We start from the raw sequence: 23,386 nt of genomic DNA, 5'->3' as shown, positions 1-23,386 counted from the left end.
GAGGTGCTCCATGCTGACGTTGTATACCCCAAGATAGGCTTAACACTTTCGCAAATAGAGCCGTGAATGACTTTGTTGAGATTTCCGAAAGCTACTTTAAATTTGCTAAACGATCATCGATTGATGTTGGCCTCTGGCGATATACTCAACACTATGCTGACCCTTAGGTTTGTCTCCTTGTGTAAGGTTTGCAGCCTCTGTTCCCCAAGTCTATACTCATTTCCCGGTTAACTTTGCCTACTCAATTTTGACCAGTTTGTCAAGGTAAGTCTGTATGCCTTCTTGTCCTCACCGGTTTTATTCTCATTAATTTTACATCATCTACAGGCAGGAATACATCTATCTCTTCTGGTACGAGACTTACATATGCCAGAAACGGCAGCGTTCTCATTACTTATTCTAGTATTTTCCAATTCTGATGCCTCTTCTCGAACAATTCCCGTATCCACTAGGCTAGTTTTTCACAGGGTACATCTGCCTTCTGTCGCAGAGTCCGTGGTGAAATTTTGTCAGCCTCCATTACTTTTCGTGTATCTAGCTCATTCAAAAGTTTTTCACCTCCTGCGCTGTTGAGTGAATGGTGTCCAGTACACATTTCCGTACCCTTCTCTCTGAGTCTTTGATGTTGCCTCTTTTTCCACTGAGATCGTCTCTTTCAATCCTTCTGGAATCGCCTGTAAAAACACGTGACTTGATCCGGCGACACCTGACTTAGCCCTAACGACCTTTTTCCTCCCCTTATGCTTTACATATACTTTTAAAGAAGAAAAAGGCACAATACCATGACTGGAACATTACACAAATAACCACCCACATAAGAGATTGAAACTTATAAAGACCTTTCGGTCTGACTCGGATCAAAACGTCGTTATAATTTTGTCTTCTATTTGTGGGTTATTTGTATATACTATTGTTGTTGTCAAGTCATGTATCTAATACGGAACCTGCCTCAGGTGGGCGAATCGTCCTATTAATAATTTTTTTTTGTTGAAAGTATTTTCCTGCTCATAGCTAACTACGGTTGGTAGCATTTTCCAAAAATATGCAAGATTTGTTGTATTTAGGTCATTTTTAATTTTTTTTAAAAGGGCAGGGATACCTGTACAAAGAAATATTGTAATAGGTGGTGAGACCTGGATACTAAAATACCCAACGTTGGAGTTGATAACATCAATGCCGACTCGACTTTTTTGGCTATAAGGTACTGTCTTTTTGACAGCATGATCCTTCAGTAAGAAAGTAAAGTTGGACATTAAACTTGCCCCTCAGAGCAATATCTAAAATATATACGTCTTAATTTACTCTAGAATAAGTAGTGCAGTTACTGTGGATGATGAGTGTCCTGTGACTGTGGTTGATGAATGTTGTCCACTTGCTGTTGTTAATATATATTATCCTGTGGCTGTGGTTGTTAAATGCTTTTTTCTCCTCATTGAGTCCGTGAAAATTGAACGCACGTTGTTGGTGTCCTTATAATGGTGGTAGAGGACTGGGGTAGGGGTTAGATGTTGGGGTACAGGTAGAGAGAAGTGAGGCTTTCTCGAGTGTCGACTAAGGGTTCTTCGTCGTTTGAAAGTGTTTCCCCGGCTTCCTCGTTGTCTTTATAAATACTAGACTTTCTAATCCTAGTGTCTACCAGACATTTTTCCTATTCGTGTTAGGTTAGGTAAGGTTCGTCAGGAAACAGGAAAAGTGTTTCCTGATCCATGTCTACAGTATCTAACGAGAAGCTTATTTTCTCAGACCACATGACCTGTTATAAATGATTAGAAAAAGTTTAGAGGGCTGGCGTTTTATATCTTATAATTTCATACTTGACATCTCGGAAACCCTCCTACCCCATATGGGGAGTAGGGGGATGATGGTAGGGTGGGGTTGGCACCGACCACTAACCACAGTCTAAGGGTAACCGTGGACGGTGACACCTACGCTACTCTGAGACCTCTTTCCCTGCTTTGGTTGCTCCCTTGCAAAATTGCACAGCTCCTGATGATGCAATGAGAAGTGTGAAAGTATCTGAGCTAAAGATTCCCCCCCCCCCGTGGCTTGTCCTGCGTATATATATATTTTTTTTTTTTATTATCACACCGGCCGAGTCCCACCAAGGCAGGGTGGCCCGAAAAAGAAAAACTTTCACCATCATTCACTCCATCACTGTCTTGCCAGAAGGGTGCTTTACACTACAGTTTTTAAACTGCAACATTAACACCCCTCCTTCAGAGTGCAGGCACTGTACTTCCCATCTCCAGGACTCAAGTCCGGCCTGCCGGTTTCCCTGAATCCCTTCATAAATGTTACTTTGCTCACACTCCAACAGCACGTCAAGTATTAAAAACCATTTGTCTCCATTCACTCCTATCAAACACGCTCACGCATGCCTGCTGGAAGTCCAAGCCCCTCGCACACAAAACCTCCTTTACCCCCTCCCTCCAACCCTTCCTAGGCCGACCCCTACCCCGCCTTCCTTCCACTACAGACTGATACACTCTTGAAGTCATTCTGTTTCGCTCCATTCTCTCTACATGTCCGAACCACCTCAACAACCCTTCCTCAGCCCTCTGGACAACAGTTTTGGTAATCCCGCACCTCCTCCTAACTTCCAAACTACGAATTCTCTGCATTATATTCACACCACACATTGCCCTCAGACATGACATCTCCACTGCCTCCAGCCTTCTCCTCGCTGCAACATTCATCACCCACGCTTCACACCCATATAAGAGCGTTGGTAAAACTATACTCTCATACATTCCCCTCTTTGCCTCCAAGGACAAAGTTCTTTGTCTCCACAGACTCCTAAGTGCACCACTCACTCTTTTTCCCTCATCAATTCTATGATTCACCTCATCTTTCATAGACCCATCCGCTGACACGTCCACTCCCAAATATCTGAATACGTTCACCTCCTCCATACTCTCTCCCTCCAATCTGATATTCAATCTTTCATCACCTAATCTTTTTGTTATCCTCATAACCTTACTCTTTCCTGTATTCACCTTTAATTTTCTTCTTTTGCACACCCTACCAAATTCATCCACCAATCTCTGCAACTTCTCTTCAGAATCTCCCAAGAGCACAGTGTCATCGGCAAAGAGCAGCTGTGACAACTCCCACTTTGTGTGTGATTCTTTATCTTTTAACTCCACGCCTCTTGCCAAGACCCTCGCATTTACTTCTCTTACAACCCCATCTATAAATATATTAAACAACCACGGTGACATCACACATCCTTGTCTAAGGCCTACTTTTACTGGGAAAAAATTTCCCTCTTTCCTACATACTCTAACTTGAGCCTCACTATCCTCGTAAAAACTCTTCACTGCTTTCAGTAACCTACCTCCTACACCATACACTTGCAACATCTGCCACATTGCCCCCCTATCCACCCTGTCATACGCCTTTTCCAAATCCATAAATGCCACAAAGACCTCTTTAGCCTTATCTAAATACTGTTCACTTATATGTTTCACTGTAAACACCTGGTCCACACACCCCCTACCTTTCCTAAAGCCTCCTTGTTCATCTGCTATCCTATTCTCCGTCTTACTCTTAATTCTTTCAATTATAACTCTACCATACACTTTACCAGGTACACTCAACAGACTTATCCCCCTATAATTTTTGCACTCTCTTTTATCCCCTTTGCCTTTATACAAAGGAACTATGCATGCTCTCTGCCAATCCCTAGGTACCTTACCCTCTTCCATACATTTATTAAATAATTGCACCAACCACTCCAAAACTATATCCCCACCTGCTTTTAACATTTCTATCTTTATCCCATCAATCCCGGCTGCCTTACCCCCTTTCATTTTACCTACTGCCTCACGAACTTCCCCCACACTCACAACTGGCTCTTCCTCACTCCTACAAGATGTTATTCCTCCTTGCCCTATACACGAAATCACAGCTTCCCTATCTTCATCAACATTTAACAATTCCTCAAAATATTCCTTCCATCTTCCCAATACCTCTACCTCTCCATTTAATAACTCTCCTCTCCTATTTTTAACTGACAAATCCATTTGTTCTCTAGGCTTTCTTAACTTGTTAATCTCACTCCAAAACTTTTTCTTATTTTCAACAAAATTTGTTGATAACATCTCACCCACTCTCTCATTTGCTCTCTTTTTACATTGCTTCACCACTCTCTTAACTTCTCTCTTTTTCTCCATATACTCTTCCCTCCTTGCATCACTTCTACTTTGTAAAAACTTCTCATATGCTAACTTTTTCTCCCTTACTACTCTCTTTACATCATCATTCCACCAATCGCTCCTCTTCCCTCCTGCACCCACTTTCCTGTAACCACAAACTTCTGCTGAACACTCTAACACTACATTTTTAAACCTACCCCATACCTCTTCGACCCCATTGCCTATGCTCTCATTAGCCCATCTATCCTCCAATAGCTGTTTATATCTTACCCTAACTGCCTCCTCTTTTAGTTTATAAACCTTCACCTCTCTCTTCCCTGATGCTTCTATTCTCCTTGTATCCCATCTACCTTTTACTCTCAGTGTAGCTACAACTAGAAAGTGATCTGATATATCTGTGGCCCCTCTATAAACATGTACATCCTGAAGTCTACTCAACAGTCTTTTATCTACCAATACATAATCCAACAAACTACTGTCATTTCGCCCTACATCATATCGTGTATACTTATTTATCCTCTTTTTCTTAAAATATGTATTACCTATAACTAAACCCCTTTCTATACAAAGTTCAATCAAAGGGCTCCCATTATCATTTACACCTGGCACCCCAAACTTACCTACCACACCCTCTCTAAAAGTTTCTCCTACTTTAGCATTCAAGTCCCCTACCACAATTACTCTCTCACTTGGTTCAAAGGCTCCTATACATTCACTTAACATCTCCCAAAATCTCTCTCTCTCCTCTGCATTCCTCTCTTCTCCAGGTGCATACACGCTTATTATGACCCACTTCTCGCATCCAACCTTTACTTTAATCCACATAATTCTTGAATTTACACATTCATATTCTCTTTTCTCCTTCCATAACTGATCATTTAACATTACTGCTACCCCTTCCTTTGCTCTAACTCTCTCAGATACTCCAGATTTAATCCCATTTATTTCCCCCCACTGAAACTCTCCTACCCCCTTCAGCTTTGTTTCGCTTAGGGCCAGGACATCCAACTTCTTTTCATTCATAACATCAGCAATCATCTGTTTCTTGTCATCCGCACTACATCCACGCACATTTAAGCAACCCAGTTTTATAAAGTTTTTCTTCTTCTCTTTTTTAGTAATTGTATACAGGAGAAGGGGTTACTAGCCCATTGCTCCCGGCATTTTAGTCGCCTCATACGACACGCATGGCTTACGGAGGAAAGATTCTTTTCCACTTCCCCATGGACAATAGAAGAAATAAAAAAGAACAAGAGCTATTTAGAAAAAGGAGAAAAACCTAGATGTATGTATATATATATATGCATGTGCGTGTCTGTGAAGTGTGACCAAAGTGTAAGTAGGAGTAGCAAGATATCCCTGTTATCTTAGCGTGTTTATGAGACAGAAAAAGAAACCAGCAATCCTACCATCATGCAAAACAGTTACAGGTTTTTGTTTCACAGTCATCTGGCAGGACGGTAGTACTTCCCTGGGTGGTTGCTGTCTACTAACCTACTACCTATATATATATATCGTGCCGAATAGGCAGAACTTGCGATCTTGGCTTAAACAGCAACGCTCATCTTGCCATATATGACAAGTGAAAATTTGTGTATGCAATAATTTTGCTAAAATCATTCTGAACTTAACGAAAAAAATATATTTCACTGGGTTTGTTTAGTATTAAATTATTGTAAACAAATCTAAAATATATTTAGTTGGGTTAGGCTAAAATAAATTGTTCTTGTTATAATAAGGTTAGGTAAGTTTTCTAAGATTCTTTTGGAGCAAAATTAAAAAAATTTACATTAACATTAATGAAAAAAATATATCTTTAAACGTATAAGAGAAAATTTTGGAAAGGACTTAATTTTAAATGAGTTCTTGCTAATTGACCAGTTTTACATATTCGGCACGACATATATATATATATATATATATATATATATATATATATATATATATATATACATATATATATATATATATATATATATATATATATATATATATATATATATATATATATATATATATATATATATATATATATATATTCCAACAAGTCGGCCGTCTTCCACCGAGGCAGGGTGACCCAACACTTTCAACACACTCGCACATTATCACTGTTTTTGCAGAGGTGCTCAGAATACAACAGCTTAGAAGCATACACATATAAAGATACACAACATATCCCTCCAAACTGCCAATATCCCAAACCCCTCCTTTAAAGTGTACTTCCCATTTTCAGGACTCAAGTCCGACTATATGAAAATAACCGGTTTCCCTAAATCCCTTCACTAAATATTACCCTGCTCACACTCCAAGAGATCGTCAGGTCCCAAGTACCATTCGTCTCCATTCACTCCTATCTAACACGCTCACGCACGCTTGCTGGAAGTCCAAGCCCCTTGCCCACAAAACCTCCTTTACCCCCTCTCTCCAACCCTTTCGAGGACGACCCCTACCTCGCCTTCCTTCCCCTATAGATTTATATGCTTTCCATGTCATTCTACTTTGATCCATTCTCTCTAAATGACCAAACCACCTCAACAACCCCTCTTCTGCCCTCTGACTAATACTTTTATTAACTTCACACCTTTTCCTAATTTCCACACTCCGAATTTTCTACATGATATTTACACCACACATTGCCCTTAAACAGGACGTCTCCACTGCCTCCAACCGTCTCCTCGCTGCTGCATTTACCACCCAAGCTTCATACCCATATAAGAGCGTTGGTACTACTATACTTTCATACATTCCCTTCTTTGCCTCCATAGATAACTTTTTTTTGACTCCACATATACCTCAACGCACCACTCACCTTTTTTCCCTCATCAATTCTATGATTAACCTCATCCTTCATAAATCCATCTGCCGACACGTCAACTCCCAAGTATCTGAAAACATTCACTTCTTCCATACTCCTCCTCCCCAATTTGATATTCAATTTTTCTTTATCTAAATCATTTGATACCCTCATCACCTTACTCTTTTCTATGTTCACTTTCAACTTTCTACCTTTACACACATTCTCAAACTCATCCACTAACCTTTGCAATTTTTCTTTAGAATCTCCCATAAGCACAGTATCATCAGCAAAAAGTAACTGTGTCAATTCCCATTTTGAATTTGATTCCCCAAAATTTAATCCCACCCCTCTCCCGAACACCCTAGCATTTACTTATTTACAACCCCATCTATAAATATATTAAACAACCATGGTGACATTACACATCCCTGTCTAAGACCTACTTTTACCGGGAAGTAGTCTCCCTCTCTTCTACACACCCTAACCTGAGCCTCACTATCCTCATAAAAACTCTTTACAGCATTTAGTAATTTACCACCTATTCCATATAATTGCAACATCTGCCACATTGCTCCTCTATCCACTCTATCATATGCCTTTTCTAAATCCATAAATGCAATAAAAACTTCCCTACCTTTATCTAAATACTGTTCACATATATGCTTCAATGTAAACACTTGATCTACACATCCCCTACCCACTCTGAAGCCTCCTTGCTCATCCGCAATCCTACATTCTGTCTTACCTCTAATTCTTTCAATTATAACCCTACCGTATACTTTTCCTGGTATACTCAGTAAACTTATTCCTCTATAATTTTTACAGTCTCTTTTGTCCCCTTTCCCTTTATATAAAGGGACTATATATATAGATATATATATATATATATATATATATATATATATATATATATATATATATATATAGTATATATATTATTGTAGCTACGAACAAGTGGAATTTAATCAATAACAACACTGCGACTAGCCGGGGGATCGAACCCGTGTTGTTTTAGCTTGCCTCATGGTGAACGAAAATTCACGATACTCTACCCCACTGGACTATACAATCCTACAAGAATCACGCACCCAGCAGAGCTAGGTGTTGTACCGTGCTCCAAGGACATACGATGGTGTGGGTACCTCAGAGCTAATTTCATTCTACTCCCTGTTTGGTGCACTAGAACACCTATCACTGCTGGGTGCGTGATTCTTGAAGGATTGTATGGTCGAGTGGGTTAGAGAGTCGTGAATTTTCGCTCACGTTGAGGCGGGCTAAAACAATACGGGTTTCAATCCCCGGCTAGTTGCAATGTTTTTATTGATTAAATACCACTTATTTTTGGTTACAATAATATATATATATATATATATATATATATATATATATATATATATAATATGCATACACATACACACATTCTTCGTGTGCGTTTGTGACCTCGTACCACACCTTAGACGAACATATTTTCAGTCTTGTTCTGTCATTTTCCCCCCTTTTTTCTGTTATCCCTGGAAGCCGCTGTTTTCGCTATCCGTTGTTTTCTGTTTTTCGCCTTCTCCTTTTTGTGAGTGTGTCGAGATATATCTACTCTCATGCGGTGATGTGGCCGCTGATGACTACAACACAGATGTGGGTGACTTTTGGCTGGTGCACCTCTGGGGATCCCCTGGGGACACATGTATTGAGTGAAAGGGGTTATGTAGATGCCGTCTAAGTGTGGGTAGCTTCATTTTCGCTCTAACCTGTTCTCAATTTGCTTTGTTAATTTTTTTACTTAATGTTCAGCGCCTGCTTTTAATGCTTCCCATTTTCCTGAGATGTCGTTTTCTTTAATTTAAATTAGGTTATATTAACTTATAATAAGTTGGGTTAGGGTCCGCTACAAACGTATAAAGACGTATATTTAACCATAAATACGTGAATTACTAAAAGTAGCAGCAACACGTCAAGTAATGAAGTAACCGAGGAAAAGTAGGCAACGTTGAATTCTGAACATATATCAGTCTCTCTTCGTGCGATAAATGGCTGCCTTTTTCACCCAGGCTGAAGCATCCAGAGGTGGACCAAGCAACACCAGAACGTCTGACACATGTCTAACACCTGTGCCCGGAGAACTCTCGCGTTATGGGTTAATTAAACCGCATTTATAATTCGCTTCGAGGTTGAAGGTAGAAACAAAAATGTAATCAGGAACAGTGATCTGGATATTTTCTACTCTGGGCAACTCTGACTGAACCCAACATCAGTAGACGAGTCAAGGAGAACACCAGACGAACGAGCACATCAGTCTGTTATTAATATTACTATGAATTGTCCTAATGATATGCCAGAGTGTTAAAAAGCCCGAGTGAGCTGGAAACATTGATGGGAGGCGAAGACATGCTCTGTCAAAATGTAACTTGATTCAGTAAGATTCATTGCATATGGACTAGGAGTACTAATATTGTGATGGAGGTCATGGAAGGCTGGCTGAGATCGGGGGCTGTTATCTCCACCAGGTAGCTAATGAGGCCACTTTCCTACTGACTGACTCAGCGGAAAAACTTGTACCATTTGGGAAGGATGGGAGGGAAGGGGTGGGAAAAGCCTTTGGTTTCCAAAAAAAATCTACCCATCGCTTTGGGGCCTTTCGAGAGCGATGCTTTGATGTTGGTGAGCTCGTAATCCAAGGCAGTGAAGCTACTCTCCACTGGATCAAGCTTGAGTACAGGATTCGCCGGCTGCTGCTTGGGAGCTGGAAAGATACCTAAAGTCAGTACCGGATCAACAGGGATGTGGTTCGTACTTTGGACTACGTGCGGTTATCACTAACAGCCTAGGTGATCAGGCCCTGATCCACCGGGAGGCCTGGTCGTGGACCGGGCCGCGGGGGCGTTGATCCCCGGAATACCCTTCCAGGTAGGTAGACGCCAGGTGGTCAGGTTAATGGGGCCTCCAGCCTCTCCACTACACCAGAGGCATCAAGGCTACGCGTAACATTTTCATCACCAAACAAGAATACTTTAATCCCTAAAATAGGAATTAAGGTAAACTCTCATTATATGTATGCCAAGAATAATCCATCTCGCTGGGTATACATCCTGTGGCTCCTAAGCATGTTAGTCGTTTACTTCATGAGTACAGTTCCAAGTGTCTAGATAAATATATACTTATGAAACATAAACAATGAAAACAAATTGAAGAATATACAGTAGAGTTGTACTTCTATTAATGAGAAAATACATTATAATTACTTTTAAAGCTGATCATCTTTGTCGCTTTACATTATGATAATAGATTATAAAAATATTACTTATAAATAACATGAAAAGCAAATAACATTGAAGATAAAACGATACACTGACATGAAACCCTGGGATCTGAGTCCCACGAAATTACAACATAACAGCAATAATGATTATAATAATTATTAACAAGGTCTGTATTAAGATCAGATATAGAAAGAGAGCGTAGGAGATGGTACAGAAGAAAAACAGGTTACCAAATTGCTTAACAACTTGAATATGTAACAACAAAGGAAAGATAATCTTAGCTTAGAGATCAATGAGACTGAGCCAAGACTTAACCTGTAGTACCAGACAGAAGAAGAACAACGGGAACAAAAAGTCATCCAGGATATTGCAAGAAACCGGAAATATTTCTGCACATGCAAATTCTAAGCTAAGAATTAACTGTAGAATTGGACCATTAATAACACTAGGTTCATATAATAATGATGAACAGGAAATGAGTAAAATCCTGAAAGATCAATATGAATCGATCCTGTCATTTTCTTTGCACTTGTGATCGTGACACTGTTGTGATCCTCGAAAGTGAGATCCTCAGACATTACCACTCCCAGGTCCCTCACATTATTTTTCCTCTCTATTATATCATCAGAGTTTGTAATATACTCAGTCCTAGTTATTATTTCCTCCAGTTTTCCATAACGGAGTAGTTGGAATTTGTCTTCATTGAACATCATATTGTTCTTTGTTGCCCATTGAAAAACTTGGTTTATATCTTCTTGGAGGTTAACCGTGTCCTCAGTAGATGACAGTCTCATGCAGATCCTAGTATCGTATGCAGAGGATGACACGGTGCTGTGGATTACATCTCTGTCTATGTCTGATATGAGGATGAGGAACAGGATGGGAGAGAGTACTGTGCCTTGTGGGACAGCTTTTCACTATGGCAGCTTCCGATTTAACTCTGTTGACCACTACTCTTTGTGTTCGATTGGTTAGAAAGTTGAAGATCCATCTGCCCACTTTGCTAGTTATTCCTTTAGCACGTATTTTGTGCGCAATTACCTGAAGTATACCTGGAGAGAGTTCCGGGGGTCAACGCCCCCTCGGCCTGGTCTGTGACCAGGCCTCATGGTGGATCAGGGCCTCATCAACCAGGCTGTTACTGCTGGCCGCACGTAATCCAACGTACGAACCACAACCCGGCTGGTCAGGTACTGACTTTAGGTGCCTGTTCAGCATCTGCTTGAAGACAGCCAGGGGTCTATTAGTAATCACCCTGATGTATGCTGGGAGGCAGTTGAACAGTCTTGGGCCCCTGACACTTATTGTGTTGCCTCTTATCGTGCTAGTGGCACCCCTGCTTTTCATTGGGGGGGATGTTGTACGGTCTGTTGAGTCTTTTGTTTTCGTAGGGAGTGACTTTCATGTGCAAGTTTGGTACTAGTCTCTCTAGGTTTTTCCAGGTGTATATAATCATGTATCTCTCCCTCCTGCGTTCTAGGGAATACAGGTTTAGGAACTTCAAGCTTTCCCAGTAATTGAGGTGGTTTATCGCAGTTATGTGTGCCGTGAAAGTTCTCTGTATATTTTCTATGTCAGCAATTTCACCAGCCTTGAAAGGTGCAGTTAGTGTGCAGCAATATTCAACCCTAGATAGAACAAGTGACCTGAAGAGTGTCATCATGGGTTTGGCATCCCTGGTTTTGAAGGTTCTCATTATCCATCCTGTCATTTTTCTTGCAGATGCGATTGATACAATGTTATGGTCCTTGAAGGTAAGATTCTCTGACATGATCACACCCAGGTCTTTGACATTAGTTTTTCTCTCTGTTGTGTGGTTGGAATTTGCTTTATACTCCGATGAAATTTTAATTTCCTCACGTTTTCCATATTGGAGTAATTATCGTGTACATTACATCTGCATTCTGTTTTTCTTCCAGTGCATCCAAGATCATATCATAATGATCCAGTTGTTGTGAGAGGCAGGAGCGACCTGCTCTGAACCCATGTTGACCTGGATTGTGCAGTTTTTGGGAATCCAAGTTGTTTGCAGTCGTGCTTCTTTTCACTCTTTCAAAGATTTTTATGATGTGGGACGTTAGAGCTATTGGTTTATAGTTCTTAGCTAATGCTTTGCTGTCACCTTTGTGGAGTGGGGCTATATCCGTTGTTTATAGTAACTGTGGAATTTCACCCATGTCTAAGCTCCTCCATAGTATACTTAGGGCATGTGAAAGGGGTTTCATGCAGTTCTTAATGAACACAGAGTTCCACGAGTCTGGGCCTGGGGCCTAGTGTATGAACATGTTGTCAGTGGCTTTCTCAAAGTCTATCGGAGTTAGAGTAATGTCGGAAATCTAGCATACATTGATGGAATTTTGAGGCTCATTCATGAAAAAATAATTTGGACTGTTCATCTTTAAACTGATTAGTAGCTTGCTAAACACAGAGTCGTCTTGGGATTTCAGTATCTCACTCATTTCTTTGTCGTCATCTGTGTAAGTCCCATCTTGTCTGAGCAAGGGCCTGATATTAATGTTGTATTTGCCTTGTTTTTGGCATATGATAAGAAATATTTCGAATTTCTTTCAATTTCACTAATCGATTTTAGTTCCTCCTGTCTCTTCTGGGCCCTGTAAGAGTTCTTTAACTTAAGTTCGATACCTTCTACTTCCCTGGTCAGTGATTCCTTCCGTGTATCAGATAATCTAGCGTTCTTGAGGAGCTCAGTGATTCTTCGCCGTCTTCTGTAGAGGAGCGTTTTTATCCGGTTTCCTTCTTTTCTTCTTTCTTAGGGTAATATGCCTTGAACATACTTCATCTTATAGGAAGCTGATCCTTTCAAGGCACTGGTTTGGATCAATGTTATTTAAGATATCTTCCCAACATGTTTCATTTAAGACATGGTTTACCTGGTCACACTTGATGTCCTTGAAGTTGTATTTGGTGAAGACACCTTCACAGCTACGTGCATTTTGCTGATCAGGATCCCTGTGTATGTAACTCGGAACTTTGATTAGATTGTGATCGGAATTAGTTGTTTTTGATATTATGTCTCTTACCAGGTCCTCATTATTTGTGAAGATAAGGTCAAGTGTGTTTTCTAGTCTTGTTGGCTCCACTGTATGCTGACTTGAGGTGTGTTTGTTGCAGAGATTTAGTAGCTCGTGTGTGTGACCTTCCATCTGCGCTACCTCCAGGGATTGTTTCTGCTATAACATTATTCGCTACATTCTTCCATTTTGTATGTCTTAGGTTGAAATCACCAGCAGTAAGATGTTTGGGGATGGAGCTTCAAGGCTTTCCAGACAGTAATCATTTTTCAGTAGCTGTTCCTTGAACTGTTTGGAGTTTACATCTGGTGGCTTATATACAACCACAATGACTAGGTTTTGGTTCTCGAGCTTTATTGTTAGAACTTCAGCTACATCATTTGTAGTGTTCAGCATCTCTGTACAGATGAGCGACTCTTTGACATACAGGCCAACCCCCTTCCTTGTTGCCTGTTCTTTCTGCCACATCTAAAAAGGCTGTACCCATTTATCCACATTTCGTCGTCAAAGTGATCTCTTGCGTGGGTCTCTGTGAAGGCTGCAAACATCACACTTGACTCTAGAAGTGCACTGATTAAAGGTATTTTGTTGCTTAAGGCCCTGTATATTAGCAAATATAAACGAAGTTGTATTTTGTGTTTGTTGGGGTTGATTTTTTTTATTGGCATCAGTAGTTGTGGTTCTGGAGGGCCATGGGGGGGGGGCAGTGGCTGTGCCTCCAGTCCAACAAGGTTTCAAGGTGGTGGACTATTTTTATTTCCTTCCATCTTCTTTTTTCGTTTCCTGCCACTAAAAAATCACTTAGAGTGGGGTTGTCGTAACTACTATTGTTTGTCTCGTGAGGTCTGTACCTCCTGGTCCCTTTTAGATGGCAGGGCAGCTGGTGTTGTAGCACTGTTTTTGGAGGACCCAAGAGTGGCACATTTCTGGGTGAAAGAATTTACAGGAGGGAGAGTGACACACTCCTTTAGACAGGAGGTCACGACATTTTCTGGGATGCTCGAAGTTGCATGTCCAATTTATTTTTCCTGATAGTATATGGTTACAGATGCCCCAAACATAGAATCTGCACAATTTCGCTTTTGATTGGGAAGAATTTTTGGTAGGTGTGTTCTCAGTTTGTGCAGCTTCTAGAACTGTACTGTAATCCTCAGTATTCAAGCCAGGGCCACTCAGTCCTGCTTCCGGGGAACTACTTTCCCCAGAAAAAGAAAACTCCTCCACTACATCTGTAACGTGGGCTATGGTCTTGTGCAATGATGGCTGTATATTTAAGGTTTTAGTGGTGACTGTGGTAGAGTCCTTAGCAGAGTCTGGACTGGCACTGAGTCAGCACTGGGGCTGGGGGGCTGAGCCTGGGCCAGCAGCACTAGGACTGTGGAGATGGGTCTGTGTTAACACTATGTTTGGGGGTTGAGTTAACTGACGTTTTTATTTCCTGTGTTTTTTTTTCAGTGGGTGACTATATAGTTCGAGTCATCTGTTGTAGTATTGGTTGTGGTATCTGCATTCTGTATTTTTTGGTTCACTCCTCCCATCTCTTCCTCCAGTGTTTTATATATCTTTGGTAGACTGCCCAAGAGGTCATCTTTATTTTCTTGCTTATTTTTATTATTTATTACCCTCCTCAGTACCTTCCTGATACCTACCCAAAGTTCTTTATCTTTATTACAAAGTGTTTTATTACACAGTATTTATTACACAGTATTACGCAGTGTTTATTCTTGCACAAAAGATGTGATACTTGGAAATGCACAGGTTGCATGTGATCCTGGATTTCCTTCCAAGGATTTTTTACATGTCCCACAGGTATACTGTACTGACATCCAGCCCATATATTTCTTTACTCTGTATACCACGGAAAAAAATTATTTCCACTTTACCTTTCTCTGCACTGGTGACAATAATATGTGAGATGTATTTATAGAAATCGAGGCATGTGGAATGTGGGTAGTGGGTGAATTTTGGGGGGTAGGGGGTGAATTTTGGGGGGTAGGGGTGAATTTTGGGGGGTAGGGGGTGACTATATTATGGCATTTTATTTTGTTCACTGTATAACTCTTTCCAGATTCATTCCTCACTGATCACTCACACATATTTTAATTTTCTGATTTCACTGAGTTCCTCACACTGATCTAGATTGGGTTATTGTTGTATGGAGTATATGGTCTTATATGGCTGTATATTGTAAGCCTGTGTGGTTGCCTGGTGGCACTGCCAGACGTATGGTTGTAACACACCACCCCAGGGTACATGGCACTGCCAGACGTATGGTTGTAACACATCACTCCAGGGTACATGGCACTGCCAGACGTATGGTTGTAACACATCACCCTAGGGTACATGGCACTGCCAGACGTATGGTTGTAACACACCACCCCAAGGTACATGGCACTGCCAGACGTATGGTTGTAACACATCACTCCAGGGTACATGGCACTGCCAGACGTATGGTTGTAACACATCACTCCAGGGTACATGGCACTGCCAGAGGTATGGTTGTAACACATCACCCCAGGGTACATGGCACTGCCAGACGTATGGTCGTAACACATCACTCCAGGGTACATGGCACTGCCAGACGTATGGTTGTAACACACCACCCCAGGGTACATGGCACTGCCAGACGTATGGTTGTAACACATCACTCCAGGGTACATGGCACTGCCAGACGTATGGTTGTAACACACCACCCCAGGGTACATGGCACTACCAGACGTATGGTTGTAACACACCACCCCAGGGTACATGGCATTGCCAGACGTATGGTTGTAACACACCACCCCAGGGTACATGACACTGCCAGACGTATGGTTGTAACACACCACCCCAGGGTACATGGCACTGCCAGACGTATGGTTGTAACACATCACTCCAGGGTACATGGCACTGCCAGACGTATGGTTGTAACACACCACCCCAGGGTACATGGCACTGCCAGACGTATGGTTGTAACACACCACCCCAGGGTACATGGCATTGCCAGACGTATGGTTGTAACACACCACCCCAGGGTACATGACACTGCCAGACGTATGGTTGTAACACACCACCCCAGGGTACATGGCACTGCCAGACGTATGGTTGTAACACATCACTCCAGGGTTACCTGGAGGGGGAGGTTACCTGGAGGTTATTCCGGGGATCAACGCCCCCGCGGCCCGGTCCACGACCAGGCCTCCCGATGGATCAGGGCCTGATCAACTAGGCTGTTACTGCTGGCCGCACGCAGTCCGACGTACGAGCCACAGCCCGGCTGATCCGGCACTGACTTTAGGTATCTGTCCAGCTCTCTCTTGAAGGCAGCCAGGGGTTTATTGGCAATTCCCTTAATGCTTGATGGGAGGCTGTTGAACAGTTTTGGGCCCCGGACGGGTTACCTGGAGGTTACCTGGAGGTTATTCCGGGGATCAACGCCCCCGCGGCCCGGTCCATGACCAGGCCTCCCGATGGATCAGGGCCTGATCAACTAGGCTGTTACTGCTGGCCGCACGCAGTCCGACGTACGAGCCACAGCCCGGCTGATCCGGCACCGACTTTAGGTATCTGTCCAGCTCTCTCTTGAAGGCAGCCAGGGTTTGGGTACATGGCACTGCCAGACGTATGGTTGTAACACACCACCCCAGGGTACATGGCACTGCCAGACGTATGGCTGTAACACACCACCCCAGGGTACATGAAACTTCTCATATGCGATGCCACATGTTAGTTTAAAACACTTCCATTATGTTTAATAACTACCTGGAGTCTACCTGGAGGTTATTCCTGGGATCAACGCCCCCACGGCCCTGTCCACGACCATGCCTCCCGGTGGATCAGGGCCTGATCAACCAGCCTGTTACTGCTGGCCGCACGCAGTCCAACATACGAACCACAGCCTGGCTGATCCGGCACTGACTTTAGGTATCTTTCCAGCTCTCTCTTGAAGGCAGCCAGGGGTTTATTAGTAATTCCCCTTATGCTTGGTGGGAGGCTGTTGAACAGTCTTGGGCCTCGGACACTTATGGTGTTTTCTCTTAGTGTACCAATGGCGCCCCTACTTTTAATTGGGGGTATTTTACATCACCTGCCCAGTCTTTTACTTTCGTAGGGAGTGATTTCTGTGTGCAGATTCGGGACCATTCCTTCCAGGATTTTCCAAGTGTAGATTATGATATATCCCTCTCTCCTGCATTCCAACGAGTACAAGTCAAGTGCTTCCAAGCGTTCCCAGTAGTTAAGGTGCTTGACAGAACTTATACGTGCAGTAAAGGTTCTCTGTACACCCTCTAGATCTGCAATTTCACCTGCTTTGTATGGAGATGTTAATGTACAGCAGTATTCTAGCCTAGAGTGAAGTGATTTGAAAAGGATCATTGGCTTGGCATCTCTCGTTTTGAACGTTCTCATTATCCATCCTATCGTTTTCTTTGCACTTGTGATCGTGGCACTGTTGTGATCCTTGAAAGTGAGATCCTCAGACATTACTACTCCCAGGTCCCTTACATTATTTTTTCTCTCTGTTGTATGGCTAGAGTACTATCCTTGAGTCGTTCCACTGACAATTTAGGTTCACTAGATTGAACATTAAAATGGTATAAAATACCGACAGGTTGTTAGGTAAGACACATATGCAACAGTTAGGTATCTTTATTATGAAACGTTTCGCCTACACAGTAGGCTTCTTCAGAAGCCTACTGTGTAGGCGAAACGTTTCATAATAAAGATACCTAACTGTTGCATATGTGTCTTACCTAACAACAGGTTCACTAGATCTTTCCACTGTGTATCGGTATCCTAGTCAGTTTATTATTTATGGTAACTCAAGCCTTTGTGTGAACACTAAAACACATGTCAACACCAGGAAGAATAGATTGTCCCACACTGCTACACTTCACTACTTTTGGTTTCTTTTATTTTTCATTAAAAGAGTGCCAAGTATCACTAGTACGAGCTCTCAGTATTCTTTGGAGAAAGATCATAGATCTAGGTGAAATACCAGAGACCTTAAAGAGTATATAAGGGATGCAGTAGCTCTGACATCCCACATTATAAGTCTTCGAAAAGTGATGAGACGCTGAATAACCAGCTTTATATAGAGCAGCACAATTTGCACAGCCGAGAGCATAACGGTTTTAGAACTGGAATGTCATGCCTGTCACATCTAAACCACTGTTGTCAGCGTAATTCAACATACGTTAGCCGTGATGCCACGGACTTCAAATACTGTCAGGTCAGCAGAATTCAAGCTCTGCTAGACGCCCCGGAGTGAGGGGTAGTCAATAAGACACGTACCCTCAGGCAGACAGGGCAAGACTTCAGGCTGGGCTTCCTACTACTTATTCTCAATAAACCAGTTTACCGTCTCAGTGATTATCATTTACCACTGTACTCCACTTAAGGATATCCTTCCCGACACTGTGACAGAAATACGGAGGCTTTGAAAGAATATCAAAATACATATGTGATATGCACCTATTTTGCAAAGACTTCTGACAAATGCTATCACGGGGTGATTGCACAGGAAATGAGGACCATAGACATAACGGACAAGGTAGGTAAATGGATTTTCAAGTTTCTAACATATAGAACACACAGTAGTAAACACAGCAAAATCCACCATCAACGGGGTAAAAAGTTCAGTTCCCAAAGACACTGTCCTGGTACCTCTGCTGTTTATTTTTATCCTAATAGCAGACATAGATAAAAGTAATCATCACAGCTTTGTATTATCATCCGCAGATGACACTAAAATAAGCATTAAGATGACTCACGAAATCGTAATGACACGATTGCAAACAAACCATACCCCGGCCGGGATTGAACCCGCGGTCAGAGAGTCTTACAACTCCAGACCGTCGCGTTAGCCACTTGACCAGCTAGCCACAATAAGATTCGTCCAACTAGGTATATTTCTACACCATAGGAAGGTTAGCACAGGCACCACTGTGACCACAAATGCAAGTTTTTTACAGAAGGGTTTTCCACTGGGCAGTGGAGAAAAACGTGACGTTCACTGGTGGTAAGTTCCAGCTGCTTAGATGTGGAAGGAAAGAAAAACTCGAGAGAACCATCAAATAGAACGAAAGGAATACGTGAAAGACCTGTGAGTAATTATATCGACTGACCTTTCTTCAAAGAACACAGTAAGGCAAATGACAAAACAACCAAGATGATGTCCAGGTGGATAATGAGAACTTTCAAAACAAGTGAAATAGTACCAATGGTAATATTTTTTGAAATAGCTTGTATTGATGGCCCCGTTCAGGGCAGTAGAGATATCGGAGCTAGAACAGATACAGAGATCATTTACTGCCCACACAGAGCCAATAAAGAGTTTAAATTACTGGAAACGCCTTAAAGTTCTAAATATGCACTCACTGCAGCGGAGGAGATAGAGATACATGATAATATATACCAGTAAAATACTTGAAGGTCTGGTCCTAAACCTGCACATTGCCATAACAAGATACTGGTGTGAGTGAGACGGGAGAAAGTGTAAAATAAACTCAGTGAAAAGCAGGGGCGCCGTGGGTATAATAAGAGAACACTATTAACATCCGAGGACCCAGACTATTCGACATCTTACCAGAAGATATCAGAAACCCTGCTGGAACAAGTGTAAAAGTCTTGAAGAAGAAACTGGACAAATATCTTGACCAAGTGCCAGACCAACCCCGCTGTGAGTCATTGGTCCGCCAACAACAACAGCCTGGTTGACTACACAAGCCTCAGACGAGCCTAGTCCAGGGCCAGACTCTGGGAGTATTAAAATTCTCGAAACTTATGAAAGGTAAATCAAAAGAATACCACCCCTCAGGCTCGTCTACATGTCTTCCTCCGGGCTCGTCTACATGTCTTCCTCCGGGCTCGTCTACATGTCTTCCTCCGGGCTCGTCTACATGTCTTCCTCCGGGCTCGTCTTCCTCCGGGCTCGTCTACATGTCTTCCTCCGGGCTCGTCTACATGTCTTCCTCCGGGCTCGTCTACATGTCTTCCTCCGGGCTCGTCTACATGTCTTCCTCCGGGCTCGTCTACATGTCTTCCTCCGGGCTCGTCTACATGTCTTTCTCCGGGCTCGTCTACATGTCTTCCTCCGGGCTCGTCTACATGTCTTCCTCCGGGCTCGTCTACATGTCTTCCTCCGGGCTCGTCTACATGTCTTCCTCCGGGCTCGTCTACATGTCTTCCTCCGGGCTCGTCTACATGTCTTCCCCCGGGTTCGTCTACATGTCTTTCCCCGGGCTCGTCTACATGTGTTCCCCCGGGCTCGTCTACATGTCTTCCCCCGGACTCCTCTACATGTCTTCCCCCGGGCTCGTCTACATGTCTTCCTCCGGGCTCGTCTACATGTCTTCCTCCGGGCTCGTCTACATGTCTTCCTCCGGGCTCGTCTACATGTCTTCCTCCGGGCTCGTCTACATGTCTTCCTCCGGGCTCGTCTACATGTCTTCCTCCGGGCTCGTCTACATGTCTTCCTCCGGGCTCGTCTACATGTCTTTCTCCGGGCTCGTCTACATGTCTTCCTCCGAGCTCGTCTACATGTCTTCCTCCGGGCTCGTCTACATGTCTTCCTCCGGGCTCGTCTACATGTCTTCCTCCGGGCTCGTCTACATGTCATTCTCCGGGCTCGTCTACATGTCTTACTCCGGGCTCGTCTACATGTCTTCCTCCGGGCTCGTCTACATGTCTTCCTCCGGGCTCGTCTACATGTCTTTCTCCGGGCTCGTCTACATGTCTTCCTCCGGGCTCGTCTACATGTCTTCCTCCGGGCTCGTCTACATGTCTTCCTCCGGGCTCGTCTACATGTCTTCCTCCGGGCTCGTCTACATGTCTTCCTCCGGGCTCGTCTACATGTCTTCCTCAGGGCTCGTCTACATGTCTTTCCCCGGGCTCCTCTACATGTCTTCCCCCGGGTTCGTCTACATGTCTTTCCCCGGGCTCCTCTACATGTGTTCCCCCGGGCTCGTCTACATGTCTTCCCCCGGACTCCTCTACATGTCTTCCCCCGGGCTCGTCTACATGTCTTTCCCCAGGCTTTGTCTACTTGTCTTACCTTCAGGCTGTCTGCACGTTGTCCGTCCTTCTCCAGATTCTGTCTACGTGTCTTTTCCTCAGGCTGTGTCTCCTCCCAGGCTCTCTCTACGTGTAAGTTTATTCAGGTATACACACATACAGTTACATAGATTATCATACATAGCAGCATATGTGTAGAGAACCCCAGGCTGTGTTCTCCCCCAGCCTCTGCCTACTTGTCTTACCCCAGCCTTTGCCTACTTGTCTTACCCCAGCCTCTGCCTCCACCCTAAATATAGAGTATACAAAAACAGTGACAGGGATCAAAATTATTAGGAGGGGAAAAACGAAGACAGTATTTCTAACACATTAAAGATTTTTACATGTGTCTTTATACAGATATTTTAATTCACGAATTTTGTATGTAATATTAACAAATTTTCTTATGTTCATTAAAGAAAACATTTTTTGTTGTAACCATTCCTGTATCAACTATGAATTATGTGCAGATGGGTAGGTGGGTGGATGACTGGGTGAGACGGGTGGGAATTAGTGTGGGCGGGGATGGTTGTGAACGCCGCCCTGTCTGTTAGGGAGTCATGGTGGGGAGGATAGTACCGCGTGGGCCACCAGTCCGCATCGCTGCTCTCGTCAGTCTCCCAGAGCAGTCTAAGTATCTTTTTTATGGAGATTCTCATAAATGTTGATGTCTTTAAAAAATGCGTTCGCGAGCTGAGGGATTATTATTATTATTATTATAATCAAGGGGGAAGCGCTAAACCCGGAGGATTATATAGCGCCTGGGGGGAGGGGATGTGGAAGGCATTCAGGCTTAATTCGGGGAACTGGACCACAGATCCAATTCCCTAAATCAAGAGCCCCTCACCAACATCAAGGAACCTTCCTTGAGGGGCGAGCTGAGGGAGAACGCGTTCGTGAGACGTAGGAAATCGCGTTCTTCAGCTGTGAGAGATGTTTGTGAGCCGTGAGAGATAACGTTTGTGACCTGTGAAAAATGACATAAATTGGCAAAAACAAAGTAGGATTTAATTTTATCCTTGAACATACCACAAGTGCCTAAGTGCCTTAAACATATCGTGACTATTAAATAATTGTTGTTTTTCTTGAGTGACGAATTTTCCAGAAAGCTCATATGATGAGTTTTGTCTTCGCAGCTCCACCTCCACAGGGCTTAGGAATCACCTTAGCCAATTAAATATAGCCATTGGCAGAGGGTAGATGTGGTTGGTTGAGAGCGGCACTCCTGAGCACCACCCGTGTGTGGCCATGAATGAGGCAGAGAAAAGTCAGGACTAGCAACCCTGTGAAGGTCCGCCAACACAGAGCCCAGCTACTGTTTACTTCGCCTTATTTTAAACACTCCTGGTACACTAAATCAATACAGCTCCTCGTATATAATAAAATTAGAATGTTATTTTAGCATTATCTGGGGTGAGTGCTGCTGCTCGTGCGGTAATAGATGGCTGGAAAATAGGTAAATTTACTTCACGTCAACTATGGATGCCTCCCAAGGGCCAGTAACTAACTTGGCCGAGTTAGTCACATGTTGGTGGTGGATGGTGGTGGGTCTTGCCTACCATTGCTGTTAACTTCTCTTTCCGTGTGCATCGGAAGAAGTGGTTGATTTTCCCTCAGTAGACGACGTGTGTGAGAGTGATTGTTCAGTGAACATAAATGATCCTCCTTCGGAAGTGTTTACCAGAGTTTATAAAGTGAATTAATTGTCGTGAGTTTTTTGTTTTGTGGTTTCTAAGCGAATGTAAGTCGTACGAATTACAGTGTTTCAGCTGATGTTATCGCTTGCCATTGTGTATATCAAGTGCCCAGATAACACCTGCCGTGGATATACTGATAACAGCGCGGGGTGTAGCTGGTCAGCGTTGTAAGGTGAGTGCCACTACCATCTAGTTCCTCAGGGATTGACCACTGGGTGGGGGGGGGAGGCAGGGGGGGGGGTGTTAAGACCAACAGGCTACCACTGACTATAAATAACAGTACCGGCGTTTAGACAAGTTGGTTAACTTTAACTAGCCTGTATTTATTAGCCAGTTAAGTAATGGACCTAGAACTCTTCCCTTTTTACCCACTAAAGTAATTTAATTTATGCTTCTTGAGGTATTTTGATGCTGA

Source organism: Cherax quadricarinatus, chromosome 9 (genome assembly GCF_038502225.1).
Source record: "Cherax quadricarinatus isolate ZL_2023a chromosome 9, ASM3850222v1, whole genome shotgun sequence".
Classification (NCBI taxonomy): domain Eukaryota; kingdom Metazoa; phylum Arthropoda; class Malacostraca; order Decapoda; family Parastacidae; genus Cherax; species Cherax quadricarinatus.
The sequence above is the reverse complement of the archived record's forward strand: the minus strand, read 5'-3'. Positions refer to the sequence as shown.